Source organism: Triturus cristatus, chromosome 11 (assembly GCF_964204655.1).
Source record: "Triturus cristatus chromosome 11, aTriCri1.1, whole genome shotgun sequence".
Taxonomy (NCBI): domain Eukaryota; kingdom Metazoa; phylum Chordata; class Amphibia; order Caudata; family Salamandridae; genus Triturus; species Triturus cristatus.
Window position 1 is genome coordinate 362,833,273 of NC_140594.1, and position 17,607 is coordinate 362,850,879.

The window sequence follows — 17,607 nt, forward strand, 5'->3', positions numbered from 1 at the left end:
GCATTTGTGGGACAGGAGTAAAGTAGATGCGTGTAGAGATGGGCGTAGATGAAAAACGAGAAAGTCGGGAGCAGAAAATACGCTGATTTAGCAAGAAATCTGAAAAACAATGTGGCGAATAGATGGGTGGAGAGCTAAATAACAACAAGTTTAATAAGCTTGGAGGAAGGACAGGACATAACGTATGACTCATAAAATTAGAAATGCTTGGAGAGGCACTGTAGGCAAGAAGGAAGAAATTAAGTGTCAGGCTGAGTAATTAACACATTATAGTCACATGAGACACCACCACACAACACCAAAACAAAGTGAAGTTTGGCCTGCTATGGGCAATTTATAGCACACAGTATTCCTCTAAATATACTTCCTGTATGTCACTGGCATACCTAGAGGGGGACCGGATGGGTGCCATACCCTGCCTCTATTTACCAGGCCTCCCTTGGGCCTTCCCACCACAGTTGTTAAATGTTCCAGGAAAAGCAGAGAAAAACAGACTGTTTGCGTAAAATGTTAAACTCTTACTTTGTATGTATGGGTGTATGTGTGTATATATATTCACTGAAAAAACCATAGGTTTCACACACGTTATAGTTAGGAATTAGCATTTAAAAAACCTTGCAAATTCACTTAAAAAACCATAGGTTTCACACATGTTATAGTTAGCTGGACATTTCACTCGTGAAAAATCATTGAAATTCCCCCATTATAGTTAGTGCAGGCAACTATAACTCACGCGACCGCAATCCTCTGCTGATGACGTCAGATATTATTTTTAAGTGAGTAGATAGTTATAGTTAGGACCGAGTTCCCATAGGAAATCTGAAAATTCTATTTTGAATAACTTTGGCACCGGTTGACTTATCTTAGTGAAATTTTCAAAACTAATGGGGCGCTCCGCTCAGCTCCTACCCTGAACGTCTCTGGGTGATTCGTCAAGCGGGGGCTGAGAAAAAAGGGGGGTCCCAAAACGCGTTTTCCCCATGCATTTTCCCATAGGACCTTTAGTCGAAGGTACAGCCCGAACGGCTGAACAGAATTACTTGAAATTGGCAAAGAGGTAGTCCTCAGGTCAGGCATGTGCCTTTTGCTTAAATGGTGTAAATCCGTTCAGTAGTTCCTGAGAAAATCAAAAGTAAAATCACATATACATCTGGGCGGAGCCTAACCACACATCTCATCGTGAGATCTGATTGGCTGTCAGCACTTCCTCCAAGAAGTGTTGGCAGCCATCTTGGGACCAATATACATGATAGCACCTCATTAAAAAGCATTGCAGTTAATAGAAGGTTTTAAGACTTTAGTTACATTATAAATCATTTGTTGATGGTACCATACTCATTTTAGAAATTGTGGTGTGTTCTAAGGTGATTTTACCATGTGAAAAAACCCTTCTGCTGTGATATCATGAATCATGTTTGAGAGAAAACTATTTTCTCATGCTTTACCCACAGAGGTTTGGAAGGTGATCTAAAAGCTAACTGAGAGCATATTTTCTGTAAATTCACATTATCTTTCTCAGTCATGTGTGAATGAAGTCTGACATTCTCAGTAAAACATGTACATCAAACAAGGGCAGAGACTGTCAGTTGATTCCTTTGTGTTCTACTGCAGCTTCCCAGAGTGTTCTAAAGAACAAACAGAGCGCTAACAGTCCTACTTATGACAAACGTATGACACACCTGAAGCCATCTTGGTTGGAATAAAGTGGTAATTCTTAAAACATTTAATTTAAAAAGGAACAAAATGAGGGGGTTCATTTTGCCATAGAAATTATGATTAGTGCTGCAGAAAGAAAAATTAGGGGACATTTTGACTTCTCAAATCCTCTTCTATTTCATAAACAAATTCTGACATGCAGACTGAAACATGCACTTTGAATACCAGCAGCAGACTTCCCTGGTGAGCAGTAGTTTTACTACAGTGATCTAATGAGCAACTAGAGTGCTAACATTCAGAATTTATGGCAAATGTGTGACACATCTGAATGCCTTCTTGATGGAACCAAAATAAAAACTGAAAGTATTACCACTGAGGAGACTGCAGTAAATGAGGAAATTAGGAAACTTCATAACAAATAAATCTCCCAAGATGGCCACCAGAGACAAAAGAGCCCAAATGTAGCCCAAATATCACCCAGATGTAGCCCAAGTATAGCCTAATGACAGAATGTCCCAGAGTGTTCTTAAGAACAACTAGAGCGCTTACTGTCTTACTTATGACAAAAGTATGGCACACCTGAAGCCATCTTGATTGGAATAAACTGGTAACACTTAAAACATTTAATTTAAAAGGAACACAATGAGGGGGTTCATTTTGCCATAGAAATTATGATTAGTGCTGAAGAAAGAAAAATTAGGGCACATTTTGAGTGACTTCTCAAATCCTCTTCTATTTCATAAAATAATTCTGATATGCAGACTGAAACATGCACTTTCAATACCAGCAGCAGACTTCCGTGGTAAGCAGTAGCTTTACTACAGTGATCTAATGAGCAACTAGAGTGTTAACATTCAGAATTTATGGCAAATGTGTGACATATCTGAATACCTTCTTGATGGAATCAAAGTAAAAAACTGAAAGCATTTCCTACTGAGGAGACTGCAGTAAATGAGGAAATTAGGAAACTTCATAACAAATAAATCTCCCAAGATGGCCACCAGACACAAAAGAGCCTAAATGCAGCACAAATGTCACCCAGATGTAGCCCACATGTAGCCCAATGACAGAAGTGTGCAAAACACTTATTTTTTGTGTATTTGCAGTTTTATATAGTGCAGACTTGTCAGGTATTGGAATGCTTTACATGAACATTGGTTACATCACACAAGATCAAATTCATTTTGGTTGTAGACATGGGGAAATTAAGTGATTTGACCACAATCACAGAATGTTGAGCTGAAGCAGAAACTCCAACCTGGTTCCCCAGTTGCAAAGTCTGCAGCTCTGGAAGTAACACCACATCCTCTCGCCAAGGTGCAACATTTAATCAAGTGGTCAACTGGATAAAAAAACATAAAGATTACAAATAATTTAAAAGTTCTTTGTCGCTATTTGAAAACTCCGAAAATATGTCCTCATTTTAGTTTTTTAGAGCACTAACCATAATTTTGATGAAATAAGACCCTCCCATATATGTCATTTCTAAAGGAAATACTCTAGGTATTACAGTTTTGATTATATCAAGATGACGTCAGGCGTTCCACACTTTTGTAATAATTATAGAATGTTAGCAATCTAGTTGTTCATTGGGATACTGTTGAGAGGCAGAGGCCAGGGGCACGGACTCTGAAAATTGAAGGCAGGTAGGAGAGTGCAGAGGCAACAATTTTACCACACTGGGCAGGCAGGAAGGGCAGTGGCAGCACAACAGACTATGGAGGGCAGTTGAAAGGGGGGCAGGGGCAACAAACCAACAATACAGGACTGGCAAGAGAGGCTGCGGCAATATAATAGACCATTGTGGGCAGAAGGAAGAGGCAGTGGTAGTACAACCATACATGCCAACAGACCCGTTTCAGCCATGAAAAGTCCAATGTTTTTAAGCTCAAATGGGCTTTATTTGATCTGTCTCCTGTCTACAATCTCCTCTTTTTCAATGTAACTCAAAGGGGAAAATCAGTACCCCAGTTTTTTTTCAAAATCTCCCTCTTACCAAGTTCAAAATGTTCGCAAATATGGTACATTGAATCATGGTAGGCAGGAGGAATTGGGGTAGGGACATGGACTCGGATAACAGAGGACAGGAGGGACATGGAGAGGTGAACCAAACTGACCCTACAGGGCAGGCATCAGGGTTTGCAGCAGCACAATACACCACACAGCGCATGTGGGACGGAAGTGCAGCACAACAATCCATAGAAAGCAATAGGGAGGGGACAGGACCATGCACATGGACAACAGAGAACAGATGGGAAAGAGGCAATGGTAGCCAGCTGACCATAATGGACAGACAGGAGAGAACGCTGCAGCATAACAGACCATAAAGGGCAGGAGGGACGGCTCAGGGGCATTACAATGGAACAGACAAGCCAGGAGGGAGGGAATAGGGGGTCTGCACATGGAAACAGAGGGCTGGGGGCAAGGTGGCAGGGCAGGAGCAGCAAGATGACCATGGAGGTTAGGCAGGATGGGCACTAGAAACAAGACACACCATGGAGAGCAACAATGAGACTATGGTGGCATACACACAGACCATGGAGGGAAGGTGGGAGGGGGTCAGGGGCAGCTAGCTGACCACACAGGGAAGGTGGGAGGGGCCATGGCAGCACAGAAGACCATGCATGGCAAGCGGGAGGGTTAGTGGCAGCACAATGGCTATGATGGGCAAGAAGGAGGGTGCAGGGGCATGCACAAAGGACCATGGAGGATTGAAGGGAGGGTCAGGACCTGGGCACAGACAAGAGAGTTCAGGGGAAGGGGCCTCACAACAGACCGCGCGGGGCAGGCAGGAGGAGCAGTTGCAGCACAACAGATCAGGGAGGGCAGAAGGGTGTGGCAGTAAAATGGACCATGGAGGACAGGAGGAAGGGGATAGGGGCATGGCATGTGGACAGGCAGGGTGGAGGTGGCAGGGACAGGTTACAGTCATCTGACAATGCTAGACAGGTGGGAGTGGAGTGGCAGCTCAACAGAACACTCAGAGTAGATAGGAGTGGCAGGTCCATGGAACATAGTGGGCAAAAAGGATGGAGCAGGGGCATGCACAAAGACATCGGAGGGCAGGGCGAAGGAGAATAGGGGCAGCAAGCTAAGCACAGAGGCTAAGCAGGAGGTCAATGATGGGCCATAGAATTGGGCAATGGAGGGCAGGAGGAGTGGACTGGCACATCATGCTAAATGGAGGGCAGTGGCAGCACATCAGACCATGCATGGCAGGAGGGAGGAGGCTAGTCCATGGATTCAGACAACAGAGGATAGGGAGGAGGTGAATGGGGCAGCAAGCTAACTGTTCAGAGAAGGTGGGTATTAGGAATTTTATTGTTTTTAAAATGTGTGTCTGTGCGAACTACTTAAAATATGAACAAGTATGCAGCATAATCTCACTTTTATTCAGGAAGAAGAGGACGTTTGTGACTGCGACTCCGGGCTCACTTGGCAGAAACAACCCCTGACCCTTCACCCCCATCGCAAAATGTAATGCCTGTGAAAAGGGTAGGTGGACGCAGTGTTATATAGAACATAGTCCTGAGAGCACGATTGAAAATGAAAACTAGATGTAGTATATGGTATAAACTATGCACCAAAAAGTGTGATATAAGATGAACCGGGGCGTGAAATATAATATGCAATACATTGTGCGCAATGACAGATTCATTGGAGAGAGCGAGATAGTACAGGCACTAGCTGAACTAACTATAACGGGGGAATTTCAATGGTTTTGTACGAGTGAAAAGTCCAGCTAACTATAACGCCCCTGAAACCTATGGTTTTTTCAGTGAATTTCCAAGGTTTTTTAAATGCTAATTCCTAACTATAACGCGCCTGAAACCTATGGTTTTTTCAGTGAATATATATATATATATATACACACACATATATATATATATATTCACTTAAAAAACCATAGGTTTCACACAAGTTATAGTTAGCTGTACATTTCACTCGTAAAAAACCAATGAAATTCCACGTTATAGTTAGATCAGGTAACTATAACTTGCGCGACCGCAATGCACAATGTGTCATTTCAGATGTCATCATTGATGTCATGAGTGATGTCACTGACCATGTCATAAGTGATGTAATATGTGACGTCATCAGCAGTTTATTGTGGGCGCGCAAGTTATAGTTACCTGATCTAACTATAACGTGGAATTTCATTGTTTTTTTACGAGTGAAATGTACAGCTAATTATAACTTGTGTGAAACCTATGGTTTTTTAAGTGAATATATATATATATATATATATATATATATATATATATATATATATATATATATATATATACACATACATATATATATATATATATATATATATACACATACATATATATATATATATATATATATATATATATATATATATATATATTACCTACTGGCGGTCGCCAGTAGGTAGTTATAGTTAGGACCACGTTTCCATAGGAAATCCGCAACATTCTATTTTGAATAACTTTGGCGCCGGTCGACGAATCCTCGCGAATTTTTCAAAATAGGTGGGGCGCTACGCTCCGCTCCTACCCTGAAAGTCTCGGGGGGATTCGTCAAGCGGGGGCTGAGATAAAAGGGGGGTCCCAAAACGCGTTTTTCCCATGCATTTTTCCATAGGACCTTTAGACAGGGCTACAGCCCGAACGGCTGAACAGAATTACTAGAAATTTGGCAGAGAGGTAGTCCTCAGGTCAAGGAAGTGCCTTTTGTAGGTTTGGTGTAAATCTGTTCAGTAGATTCTGAGAAAATAGCCTTTAAATCAATATATATATCTGAGCCAGCTTACGGTGCGCTTACGGTACGCTTACCGTACGCGTACGGTGGCGTGCGCGAGCGCGATTCTGATTGGCTCTTAGATCTTAGTAAACATTCGAATCGGCCGAAACCAGGAAGCGGCGGCCGCCATTTTCTCTCTCGCACTGAGAGTGATTTTTAAAATGTAAAGCCCAAAATCATGTAAAGGGGCTGTTTCGACAGCTCCCACACACATAGGCATGTTGAGGGAGTCCCCAAAGATCCCCCAAGGCCAAAAACGGAATTTTTATTTTTTCGGTAATTTCGCCGATTACGCTTACCGTACGCGTACGGTAAAAAATTATTAAAAAAAAAAAATCATCCACACTCTCTCCACCCCGTGTGCAATTGGTGGCCGAAGTCCACCAATTGTGCATGGCTTATCACACGTGAGATAAACTAAAATATTAAAAAAAAAAAAAAAAAAAAAAAAAATTATCCACACTCTCTCCACCCCGTGTGCAAATGGTGCCCGAAGGGCACCATTTGTGCATGGCTTATAAAATATACGAAAAATTAAAATATTACCTTTCAAAACGAAGTGCATCATATGTCCTCCATGTGCGCACGGTGCGCGAAGCGCATCGTGCGTACATGGCCCATCTAGCGTAATGTGGGCACGCGGTGCACGTAGCGCACCGCGTGCCCACCGTGCGTGCATGGCACTAACTGCGTAAAGTGGGCGCGCGGTGCGCAAAGCGCTCCGCGTGCTCACTGTGCGCGCACGGTGCGCGAAGCGCACCGTGCGCGCACAGAACGAACTGCGTTAAGTGGGCGCGCACGCCACGAATGGCGTAAAGTAACTTAGCATTTAAAAAAAACGTACAAATTCACTGAAAAAACCATAGGTTTCACACACGTTATAGTTAGGAATTAGCATTTAAAAAACCTTGCAAATTCACTGAAAAAACCATAGGTTTCACACATGTTATAGTTAGCGGAAATTTTACTGATAAAAAACCAATGAAATTCCCCCGTTATAGTTACTGCAGGCAACTATAACTCACACGACCGCAATCTTCTGCTGATGACATATGTGTCTTTATGAAAAAAAAATATTTGTAATATATGTATAGCTAAAAATGTATGAAAGAAGACATGGGCAAATAAGTGTCTAAATACAGTATTAGCATCAGCAGAGGATTGCGGTCGCGTGAGTTATAGTTGCCTGCAGTAACTATAACGGGGGAATTTCATTGGTTTTTTATCAGTAAAATTTCCGCTAACTATAACATGTGTGAAACCTATGGTTTTTTCAGTGAATATATATATATATATATATATATATATATATATATCAGAAAGACTACTTCCAACAGCCTTGAGGATCCTTCAACTGCCAAAGGAAAGAGTACACGAGCCTGATTTGGTGCTGGTTTCTTTATTTGCCCAGAGCGACGGCCATAACGTTTCGGCTCCGTGGAGCCTTGATCACATGACAGCAAATAGTTCGTGAGGTAACAAATTTAAAGTAAAAAGGTAGGTCACATGGGGGGAATCACTTAACGTTTGCAGTCATAGACATAGACAAGAATAAAACACCGTTGGTAAAAAAAGAGAAGAAGTATCCAATCGCTAATTTACAAGTGATTATAACTCAACAAGTAAAATAATAAATAGCTATACAAGCAAGTAATGCTTTAAAATATCGGCTTGAATGCTTTAAAATTCGGAAAGGATAGGAGCAATTGTCTATAGTAAGACCTGGAAATAAGAATAACCAGTTGCTCATGATTACCAAAATACCAATCAGATGAATCAAAAAATTACTAGTCAGACCATAATGCCATAATTTAAATGCTAAGTTACTTTACGCCATTCGTGGCGTGCGTGCCCACTTTACGCAGTTAGTGCCGTGCACGCATGGTGGGCACGCGGTGCGCTACGCGCACCGCGTGCCCACGTTACGCTAGATGAGCCATGTACGCACGATGCGCTTCGCGCACCGTGCGCACATGGAGGACATATGATGCGCTTCGTTGTGAAAGGTAATAGTTTAATTTTTTACATCAATAATATGCCATGCACAAATGGTGCACTTCAGGCACCATTTGCACATGGGGTGGGGAGAGTGTGGATACTTTTTTATTTTTATTAATTTTTACCGTACGCGTACGGTAAGCGTAATCGGCGAAATTATCGAAAAATTTTAAATTCCATTTTTTACCTTGGGGGATCTTTGAGGACTCCCTCAACATGGCTAGGTGCTTAGGAGCTGTCTAAACAGCCCCTTTACATGTTTTTGGCCTTTGTTTTTTAACCCCCTCTCAGAGTGCTAGAGAGAGAAAATGGCGGCCGCCACTTCCTGGTTTCGACCGATTCGAATGTTTACTAAGATCTAACAGCCAATCAGAATCGCGCTCGCGCACGTCACCGTACGCGTACGGTAAGCGCACCGTAAGCGCACCGTAAGCTGGCTCAGATATATATATTGATTTAAAGGCTATTTTCTCAGAATCTACTGAACAGATTTACACCAAACCTACAAAAGGCACTTCCTTGACCTGTAGACTACCTCTCTGCCAAATTTCAAGGAACTCTGTTCAGCCGTTCGGGCTGTAGCTGTGTCTAAAGGTCCTATGGAAAAATGCATGGGAAAAACGCGTTTTGGGACCCCCCTTTTATCTCAGCCCCCGCTTGACGAATCCCCCCGAGACTTTCAGGGTAGGAGCGGAGCGTAGCGCCCCATTAGTTTTGAAAATTTCGCGAGGATTCGTCGACCGGCGCCAAAGTTATTCAAAATAGAATGTTGCGGTTTTCCTATGGAAACAGGGTCCTAACTATAACTACCTACTGGCGACCGCCAGTAGGTAATATATATATATATATATATATATATATATATATATATATATATATATATATATACACACACACACACATTTAGGTTTCAAATGTCTAACCATATATACATATATACATGTGTATATATGTCCAAAGAAGAAAACATATGTTAAACCGTGGTTATTGTTAGGAAAACTTTACTTATTCTTTCTATATGAACCAAACTGAAAATACACAAACCTTATAAATACCCCCTGCAGTTAGTTTGGTCCATGGCCAGGAAGGCAGGGCATCTGTGCACTTCAAAGATCTGCCGCTAGAAGCTTCTCCCCACTTAAAAGGCACAACTGGGTATAAATACTGGACCTCAGACACCAACACTTCAGTACACTTCTGGACCTGTGGCTACTCTGCCAGGAAGAACTGATGTGCTGCGGAAAGGACTGCCATTCTGCTCGACTGCTGACCTTAAGGGACTGCTGCTCTACTATGCTGACCTGCTGCCTTCTTGCTTGGATGAGAAGGACTAGACCTGCAACTATTGAACCCAGAACGAATTCAGGGGCTAATTGGCTGGTGAATCCTGGACCCTTGGAAGTGGGCCTAAGATACTTGTCAGCCTCAGTGGAATGAGTGAACCCAACGCATCTCCTCTGCGGTTTGGCGCAACCCCGAGCAGAACCAACGTATCGCCGCTGCTACTTGGACTTGACACATCACAAAGACCTGCATTACCTACTGCATCCCCCAACCTCCTTGAGAACCGCTGACTGTGTGATGCAACCTCGCCGCAGGCCTTCGCATCCCTCATTGACGGCAGTCTCGACGACACCGCCGGACTCTGCATGGAAGTCTCGCAGCTCCTCAGAACCGACGCATTGCCCCGACTCTGACGCATTCTCAACTTCAGACTTCGCATCGCAACCCTCGTGGGCAGGAACTTCGATGGCGACACAGTATGTCACACCGCAGCCTCCTAGTATCTTGGAACCGAAGCACAGCTTTGGCTGCACGAGGCATCTTCGATGCAGATCCTCGCAATGCTCCGCAAAACAGGACTTAAGTTACTTTGTCATCTGGCCTAACTGGGCCCCTGTAGCCTGTCCTCGCTCCTTCGCGGTAAGACTGAACTTGTAAGTTTGTCCTGGTGGGACATGACCAGATATCCACAGAAGGCGCTTTGTTCTTTTTGTTGCTATTTTCACTAAAATCTTTAAAATTGCACATCTTCCGTTTTACTCATTAGATTTTTATTTTTTACATATTGTCTAATTTTCAAATGAAAGCTCTATTTCCCTAACTTTGTGTGGAATACTTTTTGTGTGTTGTTTTTCACTTTTTTACTGTTTGAAGTGTCACACAAATACTCTTCACATTGCCTCTAAGTTAAGCCTGACTGCTCTGTGCCAAGCTCACAGGGGGTTGAGCTCAGGTTAATTTATGGTTGGCTTATGCCTCACCTTGACAAGGATTGTGGTTGCTGCTTGACCGGAGCTCACACCCCTGTCAACTAACAACCCAATTCCTTGCACATGTTTTTCAAAGTCAGAGGCATTTCTGCATTAGGTGGTGTTTCTGTTGCTGGTCCATACTTTGCATTGCTGTTTGGCACTAGGGTTGATGCAGTATTTGTCTGCTCCTTAGCAACCACATACTGCAGTAATAAATGGAGTTAACTGGATCTCAGTACTTAGCTGATTGTGATTCTCCAAGTGGATAAGGATTCATGTATTTGGGTTGGGTGGAAAAAAAGGTGATCAGTGGATTGCTTAAATTAATCTTAGTCACTGGTAATTACTCTGGGCCACCAGTGCATCATGTTGTTTCCAATATGCCACCTCAGAAAGGGACCAGCCATATTCAAATCAGCTTTCGTCCTGCTCCATTAGAACAGTCCAGCCTAAAGCGGTAGGCCAGGCCTCCAGTGAACAGGAACTCAAGCAGCGACGGCCCGTATAGGGCGTGTTACCGGGACGGTGACGTGGGGCAGAGGAGGGGCAGGGTGGGGGGTTGCAAAATGCGGCATACGGCCGATTGCAGGTAAGTTACGAAAAAAAGAAATAAAACGAATTTCGTTGCGCGTGCAGCATCGCCAAATGCGATGCAGCGCGCGCAACAAAATTAGTTTTCTTTATTATTTTCGTAACTTACCTGCAATCGGCCGTATGCCACATTTTGCAACCCCCCACCCTGCCCCTCCTCTGCCCCATGTCACCGCCCCGGTAACACGCCCTATACGGGCCGTCGCTGAACTCAAGCAACCCCAGACCTGTTCAGCCTATTTGTGACTCATCCTTAGGGTGCAGCCTGAGTCCTATTCCACAGTGAGCATGGGGCCAACATTCAGGCATGCACCTCACACTGAGGGTTTCACACTGAGGAAAATAAAAAGTGATGGGTAGATTGCTTAAATTAATTTCAGCCACAATAATTACTCTGAACCGCAGTCCAGTACGTCGTTTTTTCCCACCATGCCATCTTAGACAGGAACCAGCCGTACTGGTCCAAATATGAGTGTGGCACGCAGAGTGTGTGGTTCTCTTTAGGTTGTACCTGAGAGACAGAGAAAGAAAGAGAGCATGAGAGAGATTATCTTTCTGTCTCTCTCGAGATATTCTTTCTGTGTCTCTTTAATTTCCTTTCCTTTCTCTCCTCTCTTTTCTCCTTTCCCCTCCCTCGAGGAGAAAGAATGATTTAGTACGACTGCTGGTGTTGAGAACCACCAGCCTGACCTTTCTATGTGTCGGTGTGCTGACATAGTGCCATGTCTAAAAGGGTAACAGACAAACTAATTACATTCTACAAAACTAAGAGCCATATGAAGGCTTGGAACAGAGCTGAAATGTCTATTGTTTCAACATTATGAAGGGCCACAATTATTTGAATTCATCTAATCCACACACACTGCACTTTCTTCGCAATTCTTCTTCTTCTACATTTTCTTTATTGATTAATCTTTTTCTTAGGATTTACAGCACTTGTATATAATGCGATATTGTGCTTCTGTGTCCTTTAAAATAATAGAGTCCACTGCAGGGATCAATGGTTGACCTCCTGGTCACATGTTCAGGTCCCGGCAGGTGCACTTGGCCATTCATCCTCAGGAGGTCGATACAATAATACCTCTGAGTAGATTAACAATCAGTACAAGGTTGGTAAAAAATCTTTAGCATTGCCAGTTTGATATGGTTTCTTAATTAGCATTCTTGGCATCAGAAGAAGTGGTAGGACCTATGACTGTGATGACATCACAGGAAGTTACATCTTAAGAAAACCCTCAATAACACCGCCAGAAGTGCTGACATGTAAGATGGCATAACAGGAAATGACAAGAGTCATGACATTTAAGACAGTTGTATATATAACTTTTCCAGACTCGTCAGATCATTCAGCTTTAAAATGGCAACTGTTTCCAATGCCCCACCAGTGCGCTGTCACCCTTCTCTCATCTCGCGTCCCACACTGGCCTTTATCACCTCTTGACACGTACAGCATAGTCTTCGGATTTTATTTGAATCGGGTCCCTATAGCGTCCTTTGTGTAATTCAAGCCCAGCTCTCCAGAGACTGGCGTGGCCTGGTGATCCATACAGTACGAGATGCACAAGCCATGCACGCATCTGATGCAGCTTCTTTGTTGCTGTGCTGAAGTGCATAATCCAATGAAGTTCCAGTACGTCGAGCAACGTGCAATTTAATTAAAGTGCATGGGTAGTGCTTTAAATGGGTGGGGGAGAAAGTGCAGGTACTCATTTAAATGTGGCGAGTGGGCGGGGATTGGGGGCGGGGCTTAGGGGAAGACATGCTTCTTGACTTATATACTACTTGCAGCACATAACAAAACAAAGGAGAAATGGCTTTCAATAAACAAAGAACGTTTGTTTACTCATTACACAACGAAAGCCAAACGTGGTGATATTTTCACATTTCCTTGTTTTGTAATATTTTCAGCATCACTCCTGTTAATTGCTGTTGCTTGGCACAATACCATATATTCTCGAGCGACACAGAAAGAAGCCAGCAGACTTGCAAACACAAGCATTCCACACATTTCCTCCTTCCAAGAGTGTCTATTTTCTCCCCCTTTCTCTCGTATTTCTCTCACGCAAAAATATTCACAGGCAAGCAGACAACCAATAGCAGACACTTAACAAAAGAAACAGGTGGGATTAAAGCCATTTGAACCTGGTTACCTCCCACGGCTTTCTGAATAGCTTTGTCACCGGGCTGCCTCGATTTCTGTGTTTGCAACACAGCATGATGGTGAACACCCGGACGGCATGCAAATGAGCCCAAGCTGAATAGTTCAGCGGGGGCTCGGCTCAGGGCTGCAGACGTGCCTTGGCTGTCAGAGACAGGCCGCCAGCACCAGCGCTTCATGAGTACCGGTACTCTCCTCAGCAGTAGAGAAGTGCCGGTACTCAAAGTGATACAACTAAGAAGTGCCGGTACTCAGTACAGGTGAGTAGCGGCCCATTTAAAGGCCCATTTAAACCACTGTGAGATGGGCCAGTATCATGCAAACCAAAGTAAAACACAGAAAACAAAACTGTGTGACGAGACAAAATGTGACCGAGCACTTTATTTTATTATTCCCAAAGCGGAGACAGTCAGTTGAGACAGCAAACTATGTAACGGCACCAAGGGGTGGCAATGTAAAATGGTTGTAAACCTTAGAAAGGACGGACGGGGCAATTATGTGGTATGGGCGGGGCAATAATGTGGTATGGACGGGGGAATTATGTGGTATGGGCGGGGCAATAATGTGGTTTGCAGCTTCTATTACCTGTATTATTGTGCGCGGAAAGGCCGCTCTTCCTGGGAGAGTTCATGAAAACGATGTGATCCCCAGCGCTTGGTGCGCAACGCACGCCCATTGGGCTGAAAGTGCCTCATCCGACCATTCAGACTCCCTCCCACCCACCCAGTCCCATCTTCAGAGCAGGGGCGGCTGGTGACATTTGAAAGTGGTGAGGTGTAAAATTATTGTCATACTGCACCGCAGCGAGCGAGCATAGCGAGGAATAACCGTTTGAAAAAAAGAGTGGACAAATAGTGCATTTTCAAGCAAATTTGAGAAAGCAGGAAGGTTAATAAAGCAATTGTGAAAGTGCAGTTATTACATTAATAAAGAGATGTCACTAATTTCCCATATTGTAAAAAATCCTAGTTCTAATATACGAGGGGGCCTAAATAAACCTTTATCAGCAGCAAATAGACCACCAGAGACTCAAGCAAGCAGCAGTAAGGGACACAGTGAATTCTGGTGATCTTTCGCGACTTTTTTAGGGGAGACAGACCTACAACTCTTTTGTAGTTTAGCACTAGACAACACAATATTGACGTTTCATGCAGTTGTATACAAAAACCGTGCCAGGATTATCTGCACAGCAAGCCAAAATGCATTTTTTCTTTGGCACCTCCCTACCAGCAAAATAGTCACATTTACAGCTCCCAGATGCAACACAATACCCTTTTGCTATCTGTTAGCCCAGTAAGGCACCTGTCTTATCTCATCTTAAGGACGGCCTTTAAGTAAGGCAGGGCCTGCCCTTAAGCTGCAATGGTGGCATTCCGCTCTAACACAATCTAATATATTGCTTTGCCTGCTCATTATAGGACTTGAATGACTTTCAATGACTGTAAACAAATGTAAATTTCCAGATTACCCAAAAGGGAACCGGAGCTGGTCCCCATGCAAGCTGCACAGCCACATGTACGAATGAATCAAATGAGTCAAACTTTCATTTTAATCCTCTGTTTACTCTCTGTTTAATCCACTGCTTGTCACATTTTATCCACGATGTTTTCAATTCATTTTACACATTCAAATTACCCTGCAAGGGTTTTTTTCAGTAGCACAAGGGAGTGAACGTTTCCCCAAGTCACGGTGTTAAAAATACCCAATGCATTTTGTGAATGTTCCCTTCGTCAGGGGCATCTACAATATAGAAACAAGCATTTACAATGCAACGGTCTCGGCATTGTTAAAGTTAGAGCTATTGGCATTGCTCATGACAATGCCGTTTCTTTAAATGTTTTAAAAACAAAAACATAAATAAAAATAATGTCATGAGCAATGGCAATAGCTCTAACTTTACCAATGCCGAGACCATTGCATTGTAAATGCTTGTTTTCTATGGTGTATGACAAACTAGAGTCGCGGACCCCCCCCCCCCCCCCCGACAATTCTTTCTTTAAAAGAAAGACAATTTTAATGTTTACAACAATAAAAACATGTAAACGTTTATCAATTTCGCGCTTCTAGAGTTTTTACAGGGGTCGGCCGAGAGAGAAGAATGCTGAGTGAGATGCTGTCCTGAAAAAATATATTTTATGTTGGTTATAGAGAGGGCAAAATGAAATCGAACAGTTTGTTATCCATAGTAGTGCTAAAATGTATATTTAAGTGGGAATATGAACTTGATTTTCAAACGACAGAGCATTTCATCGAATGATTCTTTTTATCTAAATTAATTGCAAGAGAGTGAAAACCTGCACCCTAAAAACAGGATTGAGTTAATAGGAATATCCCTTTCGCAGCGATTGTATTAATGTCTGAGTTTTTGGCCCGAATCTGTGCGAATTTGGAACTGTAAAAAAAAGAAGTCTGTCGCTCTTCATAAATTGACATGAATAATACAGACGGCTGCTGCCACTGGCCAGAGTCTGTTATGAATTTTATATGAAGGAGGCTTATATTTCACGCAGTAGTAACTTTGTCAGAATGAAGAAAAACCGAAGTTCACTGAGCGCCTCGAGAGCTTCCGTTTTTATCTGCGGGTCGACTATCTTTTATTTTATTTATTTAGGTTTTTACATCTCCTCGGGCCGAGAAGAAAAAGCGAAAAGGGGGGTTGCTTGTATTTAAATACAAGTTGCCGCGCGTTTATTCAAGTATCCGCCAGTCTGTGTTTACAAACCTTGCTGAGGTCAAGTGGAGGGTTTCCCCTCTTTAACCGAAGCCGACGCCCCCGAGGGCAAAGGGTTGTATTATATCTAAGAGCAGCGCCTCTCCTTTAAAAATGACTTAATTTACAAAGTGGACATACACCATGAAGATGTAAACAGATCGGTGCCCGTGCCTGAAGAATACTGGTAAAAAATGCACCTGCTTCTGGCCAGGCTTCAAGGTGAACCGAGAACGCACCCTCACTACACATTAACGAAGACGCGACTTCCACGGGAGCCTCTCCCCTCAATTGCTTCAACTCTCTGGGCTAATCATCGAAGCACATTGTTCTGGTTTCCCTCCATTTCGAGTTTCCAAAATGGAAAAGCGCTCAGTCAGTTTTTTAAATGGAGGAACAGAAAAAATTGTTTTTTTTTAAAGATGAGTTTTTATTTTGGGGGAGGGGCGGCACTAAAAAGCCTTCCTGCAAGCTACAGAGAAAAGCGTTGTTTTGATCGCTAGAAATGCAGGGGCCATAGCGCTCCAAAAAAACAGAAATGTAGTGTTTGCAGCAGTTTCCCTTTCCAAAATGTTTCTGCTAAAAGCACCCTTCTCGAACTGTTCGAAATCCAGTGTGTTCCGAATACGCATTTCAGCGCGGCCGCCGGGTGATACTCAAACATACGCTGTTGCATGTACGTTAGTTTTTTCCCCAGACTATGGGACTCATTTAAAGTGCATCGAAGACGCCTTTAAAGGATGCTCATGTTGGATAAACGCACACATTATATTTATGCAAATGCGGGGTCCCGCTGAGACGTGGAATCAGCACGTGTGGAGAGAGCCAATATTGTTTAAACACTCTGCGGATAGACGCGTATTAAACCCATTACGGATATTCCCCTCACTGCTGTGCGGCTGCTCCTTCCGGGCTGTTCCAACAAACCGGGCTTGTGATTATCGCCGCGTGTTCCTTTTTTAAATAAAACTCGACGTCGAGATTTGGAAGGTGCTCATATCTTGCCGTGTTCAGTGCTTGCATGTTTGTAACGTGGCCAGTCACCTGAGAGTCCCACCCCACCCCACGCTTTTCACCTAAGAAGCCGAGGGCACCGGAAGACACCACCGCCTTTCTCCGAGGCAGAGCAGAAATGCCTCGGAGAAAGGCAGCGGCATTTTCGGATTCGGGGGCGTGTTTGTCTTTTCTCTCCTCCAGCCATTGGCTGGAGGAGAGAATGAGACTTCTTGCAAATACACGCCCCCGATTCGAAAAGGACGGGGCCTAATCTGAATGACTGACCTCTTCTCCAATGGCTGGCCAGCATTCAAGAGGCCAGCCAATGGAGAACAGGGGAGAAGAGGGGCGGGTTCAAGCCCCTCTTCTCCAAGTCATTAAATCTCTCGACTTCCGGTTCTGCCTTCGGCAGACCGGGATGGTCCCGAGACCTAAAAACAGACCATCAGTATCAAAATTTTGTTCCTAACACA

At 43.5% G+C, this 17,607-nt stretch overlaps 1 protein-coding gene across 2 annotated transcripts in view; it reads left to right on the forward strand.

Annotated features, from left to right (window-relative positions):
* Nucleotides 1–17,607, forward strand: part of OSBP2 (oxysterol binding protein 2) — a 1,376,304-nt gene that overhangs the window by 1,034,748 nt on the left and 323,949 nt on the right. The gene's annotated exons all lie outside the window — the stretch shown is intronic.